Source organism: Delphinus delphis, chromosome 2 (assembly GCF_949987515.2).
Source record: "Delphinus delphis chromosome 2, mDelDel1.2, whole genome shotgun sequence".
Taxonomy (NCBI): domain Eukaryota; kingdom Metazoa; phylum Chordata; class Mammalia; order Artiodactyla; family Delphinidae; genus Delphinus; species Delphinus delphis.
In genome coordinates this window covers 104,433,838-104,456,122 of record NC_082684.1, presented here as the reverse complement: position 1 = coordinate 104,456,122, position 22,285 = coordinate 104,433,838, and the positions used below count along the sequence as shown (strand labels likewise).

At 36.7% G+C, this 22,285-nt stretch overlaps 1 protein-coding gene and 1 pseudogene across 1 annotated transcript in view; both read right to left on the bottom strand.

The window, feature by feature from the left end:
* Nucleotides 1–22,285, bottom strand: part of HDGFL3 (HDGF like 3) — a 73,945-nt gene that overhangs the window by 50,444 nt on the left and 1,216 nt on the right. The window lies entirely within an intron of this gene.
* On the bottom strand, nucleotides 1,998–2,475 carry LOC132419721 (low molecular weight phosphotyrosine protein phosphatase pseudogene; annotated as a pseudogene).

Genomic DNA, 22,285 nt, shown 5'->3' with positions numbered 1-22,285 from the left:
CTCTGTAACTCTGAGAAAGTCACTTGGTCAAGAAGTTTAATGCATTTTAGTTTTCCCATCCCTCCCCTCAAAGTAAGTTACTTAAAGTTATCTTAAATCTTATGTCTCAGAAGGTACTATCACTAAACTTTCCATTAACGACTTCAAAACTGACTGCAGGGAGGCAGGAAGCAATAGCACAAAATGTAAAGGAAGGTCCATTCAAGATGCAGTGTTCTCTCTCTATAACAGTTAAATTGTGTTAAGTCCAATTACAAATAATAGGACAATAAATAGTTCTAAAAACTACATTTCAATGTCCTATAACCAAAAAAGGGCTGAAACCCAGCCTTTTTGTAAGGAAATGCCAATAAAAAATGTCTCTATTCTCGTTTTCATGTTCCTTCTGGGTTGGTCAGTTTTATTACTTGTTCATTTAGTCTAGCTGCCTTGTTGATAGGAAAATCTTCTCATCACTTTCTGCACACATCTCACTTTTATTCTTTTCCTTTATGCATCTATGGTTCTCTTTCTTAACCTATCTCAAGCTTTTTCAAGGTAAGGTCATGTCTCATTCATTTTTGTAATGTTAAGTCTATCAAGTCTATCATGGAGACTAACCCAGAGTATATACTCAATGAACACTTAATGGGAATATGATGATGGAACACTAGTGTTACCCAATTCACACAGCCCCGCCTTCACAAGGAAATAACTGGAAATTAAAAAGATGAAAGTTTCAATGACAGAAATTAAGAATGTTACACAACAAACTGTTTAAAACCAGGAAGCATTTCTGCTAACCAAAAAAAGTAGATAAAATCTTGAGGAAGTCTGTTAACAAAGAGTGGAATAGGGGAAAATCTCTCAGGGGTGGTCAAAAAACATTAAGCTACATATATACTGTTTATACAATTTACATCTTAAAACAGGAAAGAAAAGTTATGAGTAAAAGGCTGGATAAAGACACAACAGCCAAATCTATACAAAAATAAAAGCATGTTACAAGTTACAAGTACCATAACTTACAAGCTAAAAAAGTATGAAGTGGTAGAGTGGATCATTATACATATATTTTTTGTAATTTCCCCAGTTTATTTGAAAACCATCTTTTCTGACATATATTCATACAAATTTTAGATCAGTCATCTCCAAGTGTACAGAAATTACCTATATTTGACTATAAACTAACCACTGATAAAAGAATACTTAACATATCAATATTTAAGCATTCCAATATAAAAGGACTTTTTCCAACTTATTATTTTTTTCCCACCTAAGCTGATCTATATTTGACATTCAGATTAATTATCTGCATGTAAAAGCAGGTGCGGTCCTCAAACTAACCTAAGGTAAACCAGCACACAAGTGTCCTTCTTCCCAGACATAATTACATTTCCAGAGGCAAAGTGGTTCAAATGGGAACAAATAAGCTAACTTCCTTATGAAATAAACTAGACAGACACAAACTAAGGAGTGAAGGTGCTAAAGATAAATCCCACAAATCTTCCTCATTCCTGTCTTGTCAATGCACAAGTGTGCACTGTGAGCGTGTATGAACACTTCTCACCAATATCACTGGACACCAGGCCCTGGCATCAAGAGGTAGTGCAGGGCAGGGGGCCCCGTCCACACAGAGGGAAGATGTAGTGCAGATTCTTGGAAGTGTCGATGGGCTCAGATGCTAATGGGCCTTACAGTGATGTTTTACTTCATTATGTTCTATTTTGTTGCTCTACTATTTTGTTTGTTCCACTATTTTTGTAACTGGGGTGAAGTGGGAGGTTCATCTAGTCTAAGAACATTTACCCCATAAACTGCCTGAATCAAAATTTTTATTTATTCTTCCACCAAACACAACAACTGATTTCCATCTACAATTATTTTTTAAGGTAGGAAACAGTGAGTCAACTGAAGAAAGGGCTGCGGCCTTGGCGAGGGAATGGTGACACTTGTCGCTCCACTGAGAATGCGGGCCTATGGGGACAAGCCTGGGCCACAGCAGGACTGGACCTGGGTCAGTGAACCCTCTCCAGCAAGGCTCTGCAGCACCGCACACACTGGTGGTAGATGGTTTCAAAGTCAGTGTCCTTACCATAATAAGGATCTTCAATAATGAGTTGTTCCTGTGGCTCCTAGCTCCCAAGTGTTCAATTCTCGCTCTGCAGTTTTTAACTTGATTACTTTTCCTATTCACATCTCTCAGGTTGCTTTCATCCATACATAGTATATAATCAAAAGTGGCAAAGACTTCTTTGGTAACCTGCCAGGCAACGTGACTCATGGGGATAACCATGCTTCTTCATGCAAGCCTGCCCCCGATAATCAGGAGGGTTTCCTAGTTCATACGTGGACACTGCTGCACTGTTTATCCTCCAAGTATCTGAAATGTTTTGATCAGTTACAAGTTTCCTGAAAACTGTTTCTGCAATGGGTGATCGACAGATGTTACCCAGACACACGAACAGCACTGACTTGGTCACCTGTATGGCCATCTTCCCGTGCACAGAGAGGCGCCCACTTGGATCATTATATTCTGACAAAAGGTACACTACCCTGGAGTTATAAGTCCTAAACATTTATGTGGCAAGTGAAGCCCTGAAATTTCCTGAATGGTCAAAAATATTGTGAGAGATATGTAGAAATATAATAGATATGGTAGCTATACTTCTGCATCTCTAAATATTGACTGCTACAGAAGCCTTCTTTTTAGGAATACAAAGAGCACTTTTAAAAAGTTGATCACGGGGACTTCCCTCGTGGTCCAGCGGTTAAGACTCTGCATTCCCAATGCAGGGGGCCTGGGTTCAATCCCTGGTCAGGGAGCTAAATCCTGCATGCTGCAACTAAGACCCAGTGCAGCCAAATAAGTAAACAAATAAATATTTTTTAAAAAGTTGATCACATATTAAAAGAAAACTCAAATTAAAAAATAGTTTAAAAGACTACATACTCTGATAACAAGGTAATCATGCTAAAAAAACAAATTTAAACATTGTATAAAAATTTTTTTTTTTTTTTTTGCGGTACGCAGGCCTCTCACTGTTGTGGTCTCTCCCGTTGCGGAGCACAGGCTCTGGATACGCAGGCTCAGCGGCCATGGCTCACGGGTCCATCTGCTCCGTGGCATGTGGGATCTTCCCAGACCGGGGCACGAACCCGTGTCCCCTGCATCGGCAGGCAGACTCTCAACCACTGCGCCACCAGGGAAGCCCTGTATAAAAACTTTTAACCAATGATAATTTCTAAAATTATCTCCTAAACATCTCTTAGGCCAAAAAAGAAAAGAAAATCACAATTAAAATCTATGTTGAAAATGATTATAAAACACCAATTACCCAAATCTACATGTTGAAGCCAAATCTGACCTTAGGAAAACTAGCTTTAAAAATTTTCATTTTCAAAAAAAATTTCAAAGAAATTTCATGACTTTTGAAATAGAAGCAAAGAAAAGTAGTGAAGATGAAATCAGAAATTCATGATGTAGGGGAAAAAAAATAGGAGAACTGATTAACCAAAAAAAAAAAAAAAAAAAGGGAGAAATAAAAACCAAGAGCTAGAGTTTTGGTGAAAAAATGACAATAAAGCTGACACACCTTTGGCAAATCTAAATACAAAATTTTTTTAAAATATATAAAATTAGTAATGAGATGTAACTATAGTGACTGAGACTAAAAATTATAGTAGAATGATATATATATATATAAAATCTACACTAGAAGGTTTACTATATCTATGAAATAGACACTTTTCTAGGAAAATAAAAATGGTAGAATTGACTCAAGAAGAGTGTAATATGTGAATAAACCAATAACCATGAAATTGATTTAAAAGATGCCCGAAAAAACCCTCAAAAAGTTTCCAGGCCTGAAGTGGCTTTAAGGTCTTTCAAGTCTTGGAAATAGACTTGCTTGCTTAACAGAAATTATTTTAGGGACTTCCCTGGTGGCGCAGTGGTTAAGAATCCGCCTGCCAACACAGGGGACACGGGTTTGAACCCTGGTCCGGAAAGATCCCACATGCTGCAGAGCAGCTAAGCCCATGTGCCACAATTACTGAGCCCGCATGCTGCAACTACTGAAGCCCGTGTGCCTAGAGCCCGTGCTCTGCAACAAGAGAACCCACCGCAATGAGAAGCCCGCACACTGCGACAAAGAGTAGCTCCCGCTCGCCACAACTAGAGAAAGCGCACATGTAGCAGTGAGGACCCAATGCAGCCAAAAATAAATAAACAAAAATAATTTTTTTAAAAATAGAAATTATTTTAGGGCATCTAAAACTTGGAAAGCTTACCACACATTTTACCAAATCAGCAAAGCTGCGAAAGAAATCAGACAAAAGACTTACTACAACAGACAGAACTGAAAGGAGAATAGGCAATTCAACAATAATAGATGGAGACTTCAATACCTCACTCTAAATAACGGATAGAACAACTAAACTAGACAGAAGATCAAAAAGGAAACAGAACACACTATAAACTAACTAGACCTAACAGACATCTATAGAACACTTCACTGAATAGCAGCAGAATACGCATTCTTCTCAAGTGTACATGGAGTGTTCTCCAGAATAGAACATACATTAGGTCATAAAACATGCTTCAATAAATTTAAAAGGACTGAAGTCATACAAAGTATGTCCTCTGACCACAAGGTAATGAAATTAGACATTACTAATAAAAGGAAATTTGGGAAATTCACAAATATATAGAAATTAGCACACTACTAAATACACAATTGGCAAAGGAAAAATCACAAGGAAAATTAAAATTACTTGTAGATGAATGAAAACATAAACATAATATACCAACACTTATGGGATGCAGTGAAAGCAATGTTTAGAGAGAAATTTATAGCTATGTACACCTATATTAAAAAGGAAGATCATGGGGCTTCCCTGGTGGCGCAGTGGTTGAGAATCTGTCTGCCAATGCAGGGGACATGGGTTCGAGCCATGGTCTGGGACGATCCCACATGCCGCGGAGCAACTGGGCCCGTGAACCACAACTACTGAGCCTGTGCGTCCGGAGCCTGTGCTCCGCAACAAGAGAGGCCGCGATAGTGAGAGGCCAGCGCACCGCGATGAGGAGTGGCCCCCGCTCGCCGCAACTAGAGAAAGCCCTCACACAGAAACGAAGACCCAACACAGCCAAAAATAAATAAATTAATAAATAAAATTTAAACTGTTGATTCATTCATGTAATTTAAAGAAAAAAAAAAGGAAGATCACAAATCAATAACCTAACCTTCTACCTTCAGAAACTGGAAAAAGAATAGCACCAACTTAAAGCAAATAAAAGGAAGAAAAAAATACAGATTAGAGTGGAAATAAGTAAAATAGACAATAGAAAAATACAGGAAATCAATGACACCAAAAGTTAGTTCTTTGACAAGATCAATAAAATTGACAAATCTTAGGCTAGAATGACTAAGAAAAAAGAGAGAAGATTCAAATTACTAAAATCAGGAATGAAAAGAGAACATTACTACTGACCTTACAGAAATAAAAAAGACTATCAGGGAATAGTATGGGTAACTGTATGCCAACAAATTAGATAACCTAGATAAAATGAACAAATTCCTAGGAAGGCACAAACTATTGAAACCCACTGAAGAAGAAATAGAAAATGTGAGTAGAGCTATAACAGGAGATTGAATTATAAAAAAATACCATAAATAATTTTAAAAAAACTACCACAAAGAATCTAAAAAAGCGCAACTCATAGAAACAAGAGTAGAATGATGGTTGCTAGGGACTGGAGGGTAGGGGAAATTGGGAGATGTTGGTCAAAGGATACAAACTTCCAGTTATATAAGATGAATAAGTTTTGGGGATCTAACATACAGCATGGTGATTATAATTAACAATACTGTATAGACTTGAAAGTTGCTGAGAGTAAATCTTAAAAGTTCTCACTACAAAAGAAATGGTAATTATGTGAGGTGACTGAAGTGCTAACTAACCCTACTAGCGTAATCACTTTATTATGTGTAAGTGTATCAAATCAACACATTGTACACCTTAAATTTACACAATATTTCATGTCAGTTAAATCTCAATAAAGCTGTTTAAAATAAAAAAAAACACCCACAAAGAAAAGCTCAGCTCCAGATAGCTTCACTGGTGAATCATACCAAACATTTAAAGAATTAATACCAATCCTTCACAAACTCTTTCAAAAAACAGAAGAGGAGGGAACACTCCCCAACTCATTTTTTGAGGACTGTATTACTCTGATACCAGGATCCCAGAAACAGACATCACAAGAAAACAGAACTATAGATCAGTATCACTTATGACTACAGATGCAAAAATCTACAACAAAAATATAGATCTTCCTCAACTTATGATGGAGTTACATCCCAATAAACCCATCATAAACTGAAATTATCATTAAGACAGAAATGCATTTAATACACCTAACATACAGAGTATCATAGCTTAGCCTAGCCTACTTTAAATGTGCTCAGAACACTTAACATACAGTTGGGCAAAACGATCTAACACAAAGCCTATTTTATAATAAATGTTGAGCATCTCATGTAATTTATGGAATACCATTCTGAAAGTGAAATACAGAATGGTTGTATGGATACAGAATGGTTCTAAGTGTACTGGCTGTTTACCCTAGTGACAGTGTGGCTGACTGGGAGCTACGGCTCACTGCCACTGCCCAGCATCAGGAGAAAGTATCTTACTGCATATCGCTAGCCTGAGAAAAGATCAAAATTCAAAACTTGAAGTGTGGTTTCTACTGAATGTGTATCACTTTTGTACCATCATGAAGTCGAAAAATTATAAGTTCAACCGTCATGTGTCAGGGATTCTATTTCTTATTAGCAAACAGAATCCAGCAATGTATAAAAAGAATTATGCACCATGACCAAGAAGTTTTATTCCAAGAATGTGAGATTGGTTTAACACACAAAAATCAATCAATATAATACACCATATTAATAGAACAAAAGACAAAACATCACATGGTTATCTCAATAGATGTGGGAAAAGCATCTGACAAAATCCAACATCCTTCCATGATAAAAACATTCAACAAACTAGGAATACAAGGAAACACCCTCAACCTGATAAAGGGCATCTATGAAAAACCCACAGCTAACGTCATACTTAATTGTGGAAGACTAAAATTTCCTGCATAAGATAAGGAACAAGACAAGGATGTCCACTTTGACCACTTCTATTCAACATTGTACTGGAGGTTCTAGTCAAGGTCATTAGGCTATATGAAATGTAAAATGGTATAACAGTTTTGGAAAAGAGGCTGGGAATTTCTCAAAGGGTTAAACAAAGAGTTACCATGTGACCCAGCAATTCCATTCCTAAGTACATACCCAAGAGACTGAAAACATTAAATCCACATAAAAAATTGTACACATATGTTCATCGCAGCATTATTTATAACAGCCCAAAGTGGAAATGACCCAAATACCCATCAACTGATGAACAGATAAACAAAATGTGGAGTACCTATGGAATGTTATTCAGACATTAAAAGGAATAAACTACTGGGACTGCCCTGGTGGCACAGTGGTTGGGGATCCGTGCTCCCAATGCAGGAGGCCTGGGTTTGATCTCTCATCGGGGAACTGGATCCTACACGCATGCCACAACTAAGAATTCGCATGCCACAACCAAGGAGCTAGCGAGCCACAACTAAGGGGCACACCTGCTGCAACTAAGACCTGGCACAACCAAATAAATAAATGAATATTAAATAAACAATAAATAAAAGGGATAAACTACTGATACATGCTACAACATGGATAAACTTTGAAAATATTATGTTAAATTAAAGAAGCCAGACATAATTGGCCATATATTCTTTTTTTAAAAATAAATTTATTTGGGCTTCCCTGGTGGCGCAGTGGTTGAGGGTCCGCCTGCCGATGCAGGGGACACGGGTTCGTGCCGTGGAGTGGCTGGGCCAGTGAGCCATGGCCGCTGAGCCTGCATGTCCGGAGCCTATACTCCGCAACGGGAGAGGCCACAGCAGTGAGAGGCCCGTGTACTGCAAAAAAAATAATAAAATTTATTTATTTATTTATTTATTTATTTATGGATGGCTATGTTTGGTCTTCATTGCTGTGCGCGGGCTTTCTCTAGTTGTGGCGAGCAGGGGCTACTCTTCATTGCAGTGCGCAGGCTTCTCACTGCAGTGGCTTCTCTTGCTGTGGAGCATGGGTTCTAGGTGCGTGGGCTTCAGTAACTGTGGCACGTGGGCTCAGTAGTAGTGGCATGCGGGCTCTAGAGCGCAGGCTCAGTAGTTGTGGTGCATGGGCTTAGTTGCTCCATGGCATGTGGGATCTTCCCGGACCAGGGCTCAAACCTGTGTGGTTAAGAATCCACCTGCCAGTGCACCACCAGGGAAGTCCACCACCAGGGAAGTCCAATTGGCCATATATTCTATGATACCTCCAAATGAAATATCCAGAATAAGCAAATTCTTAGAAACAAAGTAAATTAGTGATTGTCATGGATTGGGGGTAAGGATGGATGATGACAGACTGCTTAATGGGTATGCATTTCCTTTTGGGGTGATAAAAATGTTCTAGAATTAGCAATCGTTTTACGGCATTGTGAATATAATAAAAACTACTGAACTGTATAACTTAAACAGGTGAATTTTATGTTACCTAAATTATATCTCAAAAAAAGAGAAATGTTATGTACAATAGTCCCCCATTATCTGCAGTTTCATTTTCTGTGGTTTCAGTTACCTGTGATCAACCATGGTCCAAAAATATTTAATGGAAAATTCCAGAAATAAACAATTCATAAGTTTTAAATTGCACGTCATTCTCAATAGTGTTAGGAAATCTCAAGCCATCCTGGAGTGGGACATGAATTATCCCTTTGTCCAGCATATCCTACCTGTTAATAACTTAGTAGCTATCTCAGTTATCAGATCAACTGTTGCAGTATTGCAGTGCTTGTGTTCAAGTAGCCTTGATTTTACTTAATGAGGGCTGCAAAGCGTAAGAGTAGTGATGCTGGCAATTTGCATATGCCAAAGAGAAGCTGTGAAGTGCTTTCATTAAGTGAAAAGGTGAAAGTTCTTGACTTAATAAGGAGAGAAAAAATACCATTTGTTGAAGTTGCTAAGATCTACTGTATGAAAGAATATTCTATCCATGAAATTGTGAAGGAAAAAGAAATTCATGCTAGTTTTGCTGTTGCACTCCAAACTGCAAAAGTTATGGCCATAGTGCATTATAAGTGTTTAGTTAAGATGGAAAAGGCATTAAATTTATACAATAAGGTATTTTGAGAGAGACCACATTCACGTAACTTTTATTACAGTGTATTGATATAACTGTTTTATTTTATTATTTATTTAATATTTTACCATGCCTAATTTATAAATTAAACTCTATCATGGGTACATAGGTATAGGCAAAAAACGTATACACAGGGCTCAGTATTATCTGCAATTTCAGGCATCCACTGGGGGTACTGTAATGTATCCCCATGGATAAGGGGGGGTTACTGTACTGAAACAAAGTAAGGTGTATTCCAGGTATACAAGTACAATTTAATATTTAAAATATATAATTAATAACAAGGCCAAAAGAGAAAACTTACAAAACTATTACAATTTGACAAAATTTAACTTTGACAAAATTTAACTTCCATTCTTGATAATTCTTAGAAAAATAAGAATAAAAGAATACATCAATGGAAAACAGTATGGGGGTTCCTTAAAAAACTAAAAATAGAGTTGCCACATGATCCTGCAATCCCATTCCTGGGCATATATCTAGAGAAAACTGTAATTCAAAAAGATACATACGGGCTTCCCTGGTGGCGCAGTGGTTGAGAGTCCGCCTGCCGATGCAGGGGACACGGGTTCGTGCCCCGGTCTGGGAAGATCCCACATGCCGCGGAGCGGCTGGGCCCGTAAGCCATGGCAGCTGAGCCTGCGCGTCCGGAGCCTGTGCTCCGCAACAGGAGAGGCCACAACAGTGAGAGGCCCGCGTACCGGGAAAAAGAAAAAAAAAAAAGATACATGCACCCCAATGTTCACTGCAGCACTATTTACAATAGCCAAAACATAGAAACAACCTAAATGCCCATTGACAGATGAATGGATAAAGAAGATGTGGTATATATAGAGAATGAAGCATTACTCAGCCATAAAATGGAATGAAATAATGCCATTTGCAGCAACATGGATGGACCTAGAGATTATCATGCTCAGTAAGTCATCATGCTAAGCAAGTCAGATAAAATACCATATGATATCACTTATATGTGTAATTTAAAATATGACACATGAACTTACCTACAACACAGAAACAGACTCACAGTCCTAGAGAACAGACTTGTGGTTGCCAAGGGGGAGGGGGGCTAGGGAGGGATGGATTGGGAGTTTGAGGTTAGCAGATGCAAATTATTGTACATAGAATGGATAAACAACAAGGTCCTACACAGGGAACTATATTCAATATCCTGTGATAAACCATAATGGAAAAGAATATGAAAAAGTATGTATATATAGGTATAACTGAATCACTTTGCTGTATAGTAATTAATTAACACATTATAAATCAACTATACTTCAATAAAATGAATTTTAAAAAAAGGAATATATCAACATGATGTGGACCCCAGCTGTCATAAAATTTTATCATGTTCTGAAATGTGCACAAATATAACAGTACTATTATAACAATACATTATAAAACCAAGATAAATTTATATATTATTAAGTAGAAATAAAATGACACCAAAAAATCTAAATTAATAATTTAATGTCATACTGTTTTGTTGGAATTACATCCTGTTTACAACATGAATACGCCTCAGGTTCTTTTGTGTTTAGCACTCTTACGCTGCCCTGGGCTGTATAATGAATCAAATTTCACAGTATTTTTCTCTATCAGAACTACCACCAGGCCTCCATTTGCACAGCCCATCTTGACATCATTAGGTGATCAATAAGATGTTAGAGGCAAAGAATAAGGAGCATCTAGGATAATTTGAGGTCTTTGTTTTTGGGGGTGACTGGCTAAATAGTAATCTTTAAGTAAAACAGGAATACTTGGGTTGGGAGGGGTGGCTAGATTACTTTTGATGATGAATTTGCGGTACCTGAGGGACAGCTAGATGGAGCTGTCTAGTAGGTAAACGGATGTATGGATTTGAAGCTCACAATAGTTAAGTCTGGGCCTGAAACAGAAATTTAGAAGAATGGTGGCTTGAAGCCAAAGAAGAACCTGTACAGGTATGGTTAGAGAAGCAGAAGAATCTTTCAAAAGAAACACAGGAGGGAAGTCAAGAGAAGAGAATTTTTTAATAGCAGTGTTAATTTCCACAGAGGCAACAATTAGGATTGAAATGAATTCTATTAATTGGCAGGTGATGGTGACTTCTGGGAGAGGGGTGAGAAAGAGACAGTAAGGTCAGTTATTTAAAGAAGCATGGCTACCAAGGAAAGCAGAGAGAGCAGTGCCTGGAAGATAGGAGAGATTATTCTTTCTAGTCTGTAGAGAGAAAGTCAGTGGAGGGGAAGAGGCTGATGACTTCAAGTCTATGAGAACAAAACTTTGTTTAGGTTACCTCTCTACCCCCAGCATCTATGAGGGTGTTAGTGTTTGGGACATAGCAAACACTCAAAAATATCAATATTTGCTGAATGTTGAATGAAGAAAGGAAAAGGGTGGGGTCAAGCAAGAAGGGGAGGGTCTTAGTAAGGAGGATGGGGAAGAGGCGATGGAGAGGGAAAAAAACATTTTTTGATCATCCGTTAAACTTCAGATTCTTAAAAAAAAAAAACAAAAAACCCCACAAAACTTCAGATTCTTTATGTTTAAAATCCTTGAAATAACCCTGAAAAGAAGGCATTATTGTCTCCATTTTACAGTCCATCAAAGCCAAGAGATTAGGTACCCAAGGTCATTCATCTGTTGAGGGACAGAGACAGCAGACACGGCTTTATCTGCACATAAAGCTCCTGCTCTTCCATTGCACCTTGAAAATGAACATATAAAATATGAAAGTAAAATAATTTGCTGAAAATAAGGGGAAAGAGGTTGAGTTGGAAGAGGGTAGTAAAAATATCTACTAACACCTGAGGAGGACAGACAAGGAACTGACCCAGGTCAAGTAAAAGGAGTGATAAGCAGTGTTGAGGACCTAACGAAATTAATCCTGGAGCAGCCCCAGTCTGCATGCCTTTGTGATTATGTCTAGTTGGTCTCAGCAGGAGTTTGTAGGGTGAATGCATGAAAGTGTGCATGGGGTGAGAGCAGTTCAAGTAATCATGTAGGTCTAATTTGGACAAGGAAGGAGTGAAGCCAGGAGGTAGCTGGGATACTCAGAGGAAACGGAGAGGTCACAGTAGTTGGATTTTACAATACTGAATGAGAAGCAATTTTAGTGGCGCAAAGGAGGGGTCTTCAATCACCATCATCTCTATTTCACTTCAACAAACTTCTCTAACCGCCCGCTCTTGCTGAGCTGCCCTACTTCTGTAATTTGCTTTTATGACAATATTAAAAACAAGGGACACATTTGTTCTGGGTTACCTGATCCCTTGTAGTTAAATAAATATTTGCCCCAGACAAGGAGCTTATTAAAAATGAACAATGGAGACCATCAAATTTCATAACTCTATCAAAGGCTCTGTCCTTCACCCGCCACCCCACCTAGCACTAGACAGGGCCAGTGAACAACAGCAGTGACAAAAAGCTGAGCGGAAAACCACGAGAGTTCTTGAATACCTGACTTAACACAAAGATTAACCTAACCCTTTTGTTTCCAGATACTTCCACTTAGTATAGTGGGGCTATTTTCCAATAGAAGTGTACTTATTTTGTGTGAGTCAGTCAGCCAGATGTGAGATATAAAACTGTGCTTACTATAACTTTTCAGAAATATATCTTTTTCAGAAATTGAAGTGTCTTACTATCATCAATATTAGATTGTCTCTTCTAAGATTGCTGTTATCTAAATAGTAGCAAGGAAATCTTTTTGATTGGACAAAAGTGATTGTAAAGAAAATACAGAACCATTAGAAATGTGGTAGTCCCATGACTTTACATCCACCTCAGAGGGTACCACAAACCTACCCCACCTATAGGTTTTCTGGACTTAACAAAAGCCCATATCAATCCCAGTCATAGATAGCCTGATACCTCTACAGTCTAGTCTCAAAAACCCAAGAAAACCCCAGAACCTCAATATTATCAGCCAGGGAACACTAGATAGTCAGTGTTTATCACTAACTAGTTAGCAAATGTATGAAGCTTATTACCCTCAACAAGCCATATGTATGAAACTATAATTAGCTTCATAGAGAAAGCTAAGAAAGTAGTAGGTATATTTGCAGTTCAAAGAATAGAAGGAAAATGAGAGTAGAAATATTTGATCTGTATACCTTTGGAGATCAAGTAAAACAATGGCCAGGGTGGTTAAGTGTCCTAACATAACTTTCATTTCTTATGTTCATGTGACCTCCATGTAGGACTATGGCTACAGCAGAATAAAAAGCTCAGGACTATTAACTCATCTCAAAAATCCAACTAATGTTCTATATAAACATATATAACTCACATAGATTAATTTCCCTTTGGCCTAACAGACCAGACCAGTACTTTTCAAACTACAGGTAGTGAAATTGATTTTGTGGGTTACAACCTGATTTTATACAAAATGAAATATAAAAACATCAGGATGCATCACATATAGTATGATGTGGTGAAAGTCTTTTTCTAGTGTGTGTGTATGAAATTAATATTTATTTCCTATTGTCAGTTACAGCCAAAAAAAGTCTGAAAGCCACTAGACTAGACTGCAACAGAATCAGTCAGCAACCATGACTCATTTCCAAGGTCTAAATACTTTTTCAAAATTATTGACTTAATCCTCATGTAGCAGTCCAGTGAAGGAGATAAGAACAGTTATGCCTTGTTTGAAAATAGCTGGTCTCATTTTGAAAGTCAAACAGAAGTCTTGAGGGAATTAATTTTCAATCCATTTAACATATGCTAACTCCAAAAAAAAAATGAACTGAGAATTCATAACACTGCTCCCTCTAAATATGCATTTCCTCCAAAATTAAAGATGCCATTAGTACAAAAGTCTACTTCAGTGACAAAAAGGAAGAAAAGCTCTAAAGGCATGGGTTTATTTTTTGACATTTTTCCCTACATAAAAGTTTTTCAATCTCTGTGAAACTCATTTTTATATTTGCTAACCAGTACTGAACCTAAATGAACCCATCACTTACAACAACTCTCGTCTTAAACATATTTTGATAGAAACTAAGAAGTTACTAATATGTTAGTAAGAACTACCCAGTCCACTTTTGGAGAGCCTTCGAGACTCTATAATCAGGCTTAGGGAATCCACTCAGAGCTTGAGTTTCAGTGATCAAGTGGGAGGAGTAGTTGATTCATAGGCACCATTTACCTGCCAACGAAGTCCAGCTTAGTTTGCCCCCAAATCCTGAAGCTATGTGGACCCTCTAGAGATGGCTCATCACACTCATAAATCTGGAGGGGTAATATTAATGGGAAGTCCCTACAACTCCCAGAGCCTAAAGCCAACTCACTATTATAAAGTCACAAGGAAACTGCTGAAAGACACACTTGCCAAACCACAAAAACATTTACTGAGACTTTACTAGGTCCGGTGTTTCTAGGAGGTTAATTATTAGGTACTTAATTAGCAAACACTTTCTTCATGTATATTTTCACATTTGATTACTAGGAAAAAGGGTGAGACTAAGAATTATCACTCTCCCTGTTTTACAAAGAGATTGTAATAAAAAAAAGATGCCCAAACCTAACAAACCAAGAGAGTGGTAGAATGAGGTGCTTATCTTTTAACTCCTGGTCTAGTTGTCTTTCCGGACATGGCAGGAAGTCTTGCTCAGAAATCTGGAGGATGTCACTCTAAATGTCTGAGCTCACCAATCATTGGATTATTTCACTCTTTTTAACCTCTATGTGGCTCTCTGTGACCCTACAGATGGTACTTACCTGACTGACTACAGCAAATTCTTATCAAGTAAGAAGATATAGTAGAAAAATTCAATTACTACCTCCATTTTAATCAGCTGAAAGGAGATTACATATACAAATGGCAGTGATATACTGTACATAGAAAAATGCTGTTACAGAGATTGGGAATGCAGTAAACTGGCAAGAAGTTACACAGGCTAGTAGTAGTAGTTCTTATGATTTAGCTTCTAGGCTCTACTGAACCAGTAACTCTCATAACTACCCTACTTGATGTTCAAAGTAGATGTGTTCTCTCACACATAAAGGTTTTAGAACTTACACTAAGTCAACATCATGCTACTCATTCAGAATTGATTTTAACGGGTCTCTGCTTTCTTTAAATGCACAGCTAATACTTGTTTTTATATTGCCCTGTGTCAAAGGACTTTCAAAGAGATATAGACTAAAGATAATATAATAAATGTTACAATAGTAAATGTTCTCTGACTGAAGATTTCCAGCTTCACAGAAACTTGTAGCCCTACAAACACACATACATGTATGTTCTTTTTACATTCTGCCAAATGCTTCTTTAGTCCTTTACCTAATCTGATATCACATTTCTTATGTTCTTGTGGCATTCTTAATAGTCGGGGATTAAGACAATTAAGTTGTCTTTAGGTGAATTTCTTAAGCTAAGTCTTGGTTCTCTTATGGGGATATCTACCTCATAGTAGTGTTATTATATATACTCATTCTAACTTGATAATCAAGACACATATACATTATTGATAGAATGTCATATATGATACATATATTCTGCCTAACTTGTAACCAAAGAAATTAATTCTATTAAATATTTGTGCTTATTAAATTGAGAAAGATTTTTAAAAGTTTGAATCATCCACTTTTAATGAATATGTGAGAAAACAAGTATTCTCTTATTCTGGTAGTGGGTAAGATAAGATAGTTAAATCTTTGTAATACAAAGCTTTAAAACATGCACATGCCCCTTGACTCAGAAATATAATTTCCAGAGACTTGTCCTAAGGAAATAACAATTAAGCCAAAAGAATGTTTCTCAGAGTATTCTTTTATAGTATAAAACTGGAAATAAAATAAATGTCTTATAATAGCAAGTAGTTATAATTTATAAAAATAAGTCCACGCCATAAATTACCAGATGGCTATTACAAATAATGTTATAAAAACATATTCATTGCCATTGAAAGTCTTCTAAAGATACAGTGTTTAGTGGGGAAAAAAGGTTGCAAAATGTATATATATTACAAAAATTATGTACCTAAACATATAGGTGGATATTCATGATGCTTGTAATTATGTCTAGGATGTTAATCTTTCTACAGTGACATTATTACTTGTGTAATAACTGTAACTCTGTTACACAGCTGAAATTAATATATAACATGAAGGTCAGTCCATTCTCTCTTTTAAATAAGCATAGTTTAAACAGTTTACAGTATGAGCAAATTGTTTTCGGTGCAAGGAACACTACTGACTGTTAAGGATCCTATATAGTCAGTACTTCTATTCTGTGGTGAAGGAGCAATTAAAAAAAATCTAATTAGTTACAGACATTTTAATAAAATAGATTAAAGATGAATTATTAGAAAATTAAAATTAAAAGGCATACAAACTTCAATTTTAAATCAGATTCACAAACAAAAAGTTACTCTATCAAATTGCTAAAAAAATTTCTAAACTCTTGTTCTCAATTTCTATATCTATCTTGTCACTGACAGGTAACAGTCCACAGACCATGCTTTCAGTACTGCTTGAAATGATTAAGAAATCTTTTTGCAGTGGACTAACAACCGTATTAAGTGGACTATATTTTGATCAGACATCTGGAGGCTCTTCTGCAATAGAAGATATTTCTCTAATAAACAGGAATATTTGGGCTCTTGCTCTACTATACTTATTAGTCTATAATGTTTTTCTAATGCTAATAGACATTTTCAACAGTCATATATCATTTTAAACCATCATTTTCCAAAAGAATCAAACACAACCTCATATAGTGGAATTAAGAGAATTAATATTCTTCAAATCATGGGGCAACAAGTAGTCATTAGGGCATTTCAAAGGGGATATGCCACATACACAGATGCACCTGGCTGACGGAAAATGTAAATGTTGGTATTGAGTTTAAGTTGCCTGTTTGCTCCCAGGGTTAAGCTGAAGAAAATGAGACAGTTTGCCAGTCTCAAACTGGCAATGTGAATATAGTCTCTTGGAGAAAGGTTGAGTGAGCCTGTGCCACTCTACCTGAGGAATGAACCAATGATGCATTTCTGTGGACTCGGGACAAAGTAATAAAGATTATAAACATCTTACTTTATGTCGAGATTAAAAAGAATTTAAGTGTCAACTGATTCTCTGAAAATATGTAGCCTGGTCTGCAGAAATAAAGGTTCACAGTCTAGCAGTTTACTGTCAAAGGCAAAAAAAAAAAAAAAGGAAAGTGCTATGGGTCAGAAACTGAGGATTCCCAACCAGTATTTACATTAATAGAGGATAGGGAAACACTTTATTCAATTACAATGTTTTTAAATTGCTGCAAATTTAATCTGTTGGTAGAAAAACGAAAAAATACACCTAGTACAGTGCCTTACATACGGTAGGTACTCAATAAAAGTTCAATAAGAGTTCAGATCTTTGAACTGTCATAGAGGGGTAAGTCAAATGCTTTATTCTTAAGTTTTAACAAGTGAGAGGTGGAGAGCTAGATCAAAAATATGATGAGCAATGAATGATTTAGCATGAAAGGAACAGAAAGACTCTAGTAGAGTTAAGCAAAAGACAGAGGCAGAATCCAGAACTACAAAGAAGCCTCAAGAGAAAGCTGTGAAGTAGTAAATGAAGCTTCTAAAATAGTCAAAGGAAGATGCAACTTTGTAGGACTGAAGCCTTAAAGGAAAAAATTTCTCGCTGAAAGCTAAGAATGGTGAAATTGAATCCATGAAGAAACTTGGAGTATTAGATTCTTCTTTTTCCCCACCTCATACAAAGTGTGTGTTTTTAAAATTGAGGCATTATATACGCAAATTGAAGCATTATATACATAATAGTACATAAATCCCCAAGTGCAAGCCTGATAAATTTTTACATACGTACAAACCCACATCAAGATACAGAACATTTCCAGTGCCTCCTACCAGTCAGTAACCCCCCCACCAACTCCACCTACCACAAACTGGTCACCATTGATCAGCTTTGCCTGTTTTTGAACATCATGGGATCATACAGAATGTACTGTCTTGTGTCTGGCTTTTTTTTCACTCAACCTTGTATTTTTGAGATTTATCCATATTTTTGTGGGCATCAGTAGTCTGCCCCTTTTTATTGCTGGGTAGTACTCCACTATACAAACATACTACAAATTTGCTTATCCATTCTAGCATTGATGGACATCTGGGTTGTTTCAGTCTTCTGCTATTATGGATAAAGCCGCCATATATGAGCATTACTGTACAAGTCTTTTGGTGGACATAAACACTCATTCTCTTGGGTATATGCCTAGAACAGACTGACAAGTCACAAGGCAGGCGTGTGTTTAACTACAGTAGATCAGGCCAGTTTTCTAAAGTGGTTATATCGATTTACTCTCCTATTAACGATGCTTGAGAGTTCTCATATAAAGTTGTATTTTCAAAAGCTCTTTAACTGAAACACAAGGGCTTTAAGACTTTGGTTTTTGTATTGTTTTTTGTTTTTCCATTTTTTAGAGTAGGGGTAACATAAGCAGAGTGTTCACACCTCGGGGGATACACAAGATGATTTTAGGGGGTCTGTGAAGAAAATAGTACAACTTCTATGTTAGTTTCTTATTCTTTCGCCTAAAAAGTAAATTTTACTAATATCCAATACATCAATTAACACTAGTGTGCTTATTTACATAATTATATTTATTCACTTTAGGCATACTGTGACTTATTGCCATTTGTGTGTGCCTGGTTGAGTAGAATTATGGAACATCTACTTCTAACAGAATTCTCGCTAAATGAACAAGTGGCTAAAGGAGTCCTACAAAGATGACACTAATAATGTAAGCACAAGCAAACAAGGAAATGGCTAAGCTGACAGTTCTATTCTATAATATCTCTTTAAAAGATAAAAACTGTGACAATCTAGTCAGATCTCACAAGGAGGCAAAAAAATTCCAAAAATTAGTACTTTTTAAAATATAAACTTAATCTAGTACTATTAATGACATTTTGCCAATAAGAATTTTAAAACATAAAATATCATCTATATCATCTGTCATCCCTATTAGTTTTTTTGTATTTATCTTATAATATATATAATAGTACAAAGTACATGTAGATGTAATTTTAAAGTAAATTTACACATATTAGAGATGCATGCTCTATTTTTCTTTTTTCTTTACCAACAAGGTACACAATCAAAAGCCTTCAGAGGGACTTCCCTGGTGGTTCAGTGGTAAAGAATCCACCTTCCAATGTAGGGGACTCGGGTTCGATCCCTGGTCAGGGAACTAAGATCCCACGTGCCATGGGGCAACTAGGCCTGCGCACACGCCACAACTGGAGAGAAGAACTAGAGAGAAGCCCGCATGCCACAGTGAAAGATCCTGCATGCCGCAACTAAGACCCTATGCGGCCAAAAATAAATAAAATATTTTTTTAAAATTAAAAAAAAAAAGCTTCGGAGACTCTTGTTTTAGCATAAGTATTTTTTAGTATTAAGCTAGTTAATCCTTAGGCATAAATGAACTTCTAATTTTTAAAGTCATATACAGCAAGTATACTCCATTAGAAACAGCCAGTTGCTATTTAATGTTAAAATAATATATCTGAAAAGGGAGAAGGACAAGAATCAACTGGGAAGAGGCATAAGGGAACTTTCTTGGGTACTGGTACTGTTCTGTCCCAGTAGGGGCTAGCATTACACCAGTGTATACATTTGTCAACTCACTGAATGGTACATTTAAGGTAAGTGCGTTTCAGTCTATGTAAATTTTACCTCAAAAGGAAAAAAAAGAATCTATTAAAAATATTGATCTCTAGTTAATGAAATACATTCTGGAGTGTCTAGGAGTAAATTATCTGCAACTTACTTTGAAATGCATTAAAAAAAGATGGACTGCTGTATGGATAGAGGGATGGATATGTGAACAAATAGGTGATATAGACAGTATAACAAAATGTTAAGTGCAGAATCTAGGTGGTAGATATATGGCTGTTCACTATACAATTTTTAAAATTCTCTATATGTTTGAAATTTTTCATGATAAAATGCTGGACAAATAACAAATCTATGTAATAGCTGAAAATTTTAAATAGTGTAGTGATACAGGGGAAAAATTAGAAATTCAAAAAGCAAAAAAGATAGGAGCATTCAAGTACTGCTGCTTAGTGCTTTTACATACACTAAATCTGTGAGGTGAGAATTATCCCTATTTTACAGACTAGTAAACTGAAACTTAGATTACAGAACACACCCTGGGCACAGAGTGTGAAGCTCAGCCAAAAGCTGAAACCAACCTGATCAAATTTACTAGATGTCTGAATCCTCTAGGCTCACATTCCTCACAAGGGGATTCCTAGGACCAAAACAAATGTCTTCTTTACAGCAGAGAAGTCACTTCTCCATGCCACGTGGCCCAGCTCTGACCATCAGAAAGCTCCTCCCCATAGCCTGAAGAAATGTTTCCTCCATGTTCTCCCTCCTATGTTTCATTCCTTATGGCCATATACTGATAGAATCCCAACATGGCTGGCCTTCATATCAAGGGATAATATTTGAAATTTAAATAAGTAGGATTCCCTCCCCATACTTGATAATATCATCATCTACAAAGCTATAGCTAGGTGTAAAGTGGGGATACTATCTCACATAATTGGGATGAAAATAAAACGAGAACACTGACACATTCAACTGTAACAAAGAGTAGGGACTCAAATATCTTTCTTCTTTTTCTAACCTTTACCTTTCTTTGGAAATTACAACATGCCACTCACTATAAAATATTTTTTAAAAATTAGAGAGACTTAGGGCCTTCCCTTGAGGAGCTCGCGTTAAATGTGAACAGACACACATTTTTCCCCCTGTATTTACTGTATCTTATCTAACAATGTAATTGATTTTATTTCCTCATTCTATTTTCCATTTTGCCTTGGTTTGGAATTATAACTCCTAGGAATTTTATGTACAATCAAATACACAACTATGACTACTTCTGCAGCACTTTTTTGTTTCAAAATTACTACAGGTGGCCAACATATGCAAGCAACATGTTAATGAAATTTTAAGTCTATTTTCTTTTTGACCCTCAGGAGGTATTTTTCAGAGGTAAGATTAAAGAAAGCCATTGTGTTACAAGAAAATGACCAACTGGTGATGCTAACTTTCAATTCACTTTTAACTATGTATAAACATATGCGCCCTATAGCTGTTTATTTCTTACTTGATGAATATACTCAAGGGGTTCCCTAAAGGACTCCTAAAGTAACAAATCTTGCCCCAAAACATTATGGCACTGTAGTAGGAAAAATAACCCATTATTCCACCATGAAAACTTTGCCTTACTTAAGGAAAACCTACAGTTCAGATGTGGAGAAAAGTTATTTGCACAGCCTAACGAAATCTGAATAAGACTGTTTTTTCCCCTTGACATCTGAGGTTGTTAGTGTTGGAAGGAATCCTAGAGATGATCATTTTACAGTTGCAGAAATGGATATTCAGACAGTTGAGATGATTAGCCCATAACAGAGCCCAGACCAGATGCCAGGGTCCCCCAATTCCTGACCCAGTGTTCTTTCCATTTTACAATCATGACAAACTAAAAACAAAAAAAGTGATTATGTCCATCCATTACTTCAACTTCACTAAATTTCAGTCTGGCCACCCATGATGTCACTTCCTTTTGTGAATGGGTGTATTTGGGGGAGGGGAGAATCTCAGTACCTTCACTTGCATATAATACAACATATTTAGAGCCTGCACTCATATTTATGCCACTATTTCCCATGTCTACTTCTATTCCTCAAGTTTACTAACATAATCTTCAACATGCTTTGACCCTCCTTTTCACTGTTTCTTATTTCAAGCAATTAACTGCCAACTGTTATAAAATAAAAGTAAAAGGGATTTATTTTAAGACACAAAGCACACATGTTAGCAAAGGACCTAATAAAATTTAATGTTATGTATTACACGCAGATGCTTTCTAGAGAAAGAGCCCAGCGAAAACCCTGCTACACAGAAAGAGAGCGCTATTGTGGACTGTTGTGGGAGGCCGAGGATAAGGTCTGGGATCTGACCTAAAACAAACATGGAGGTGAAAAGGCACGAGG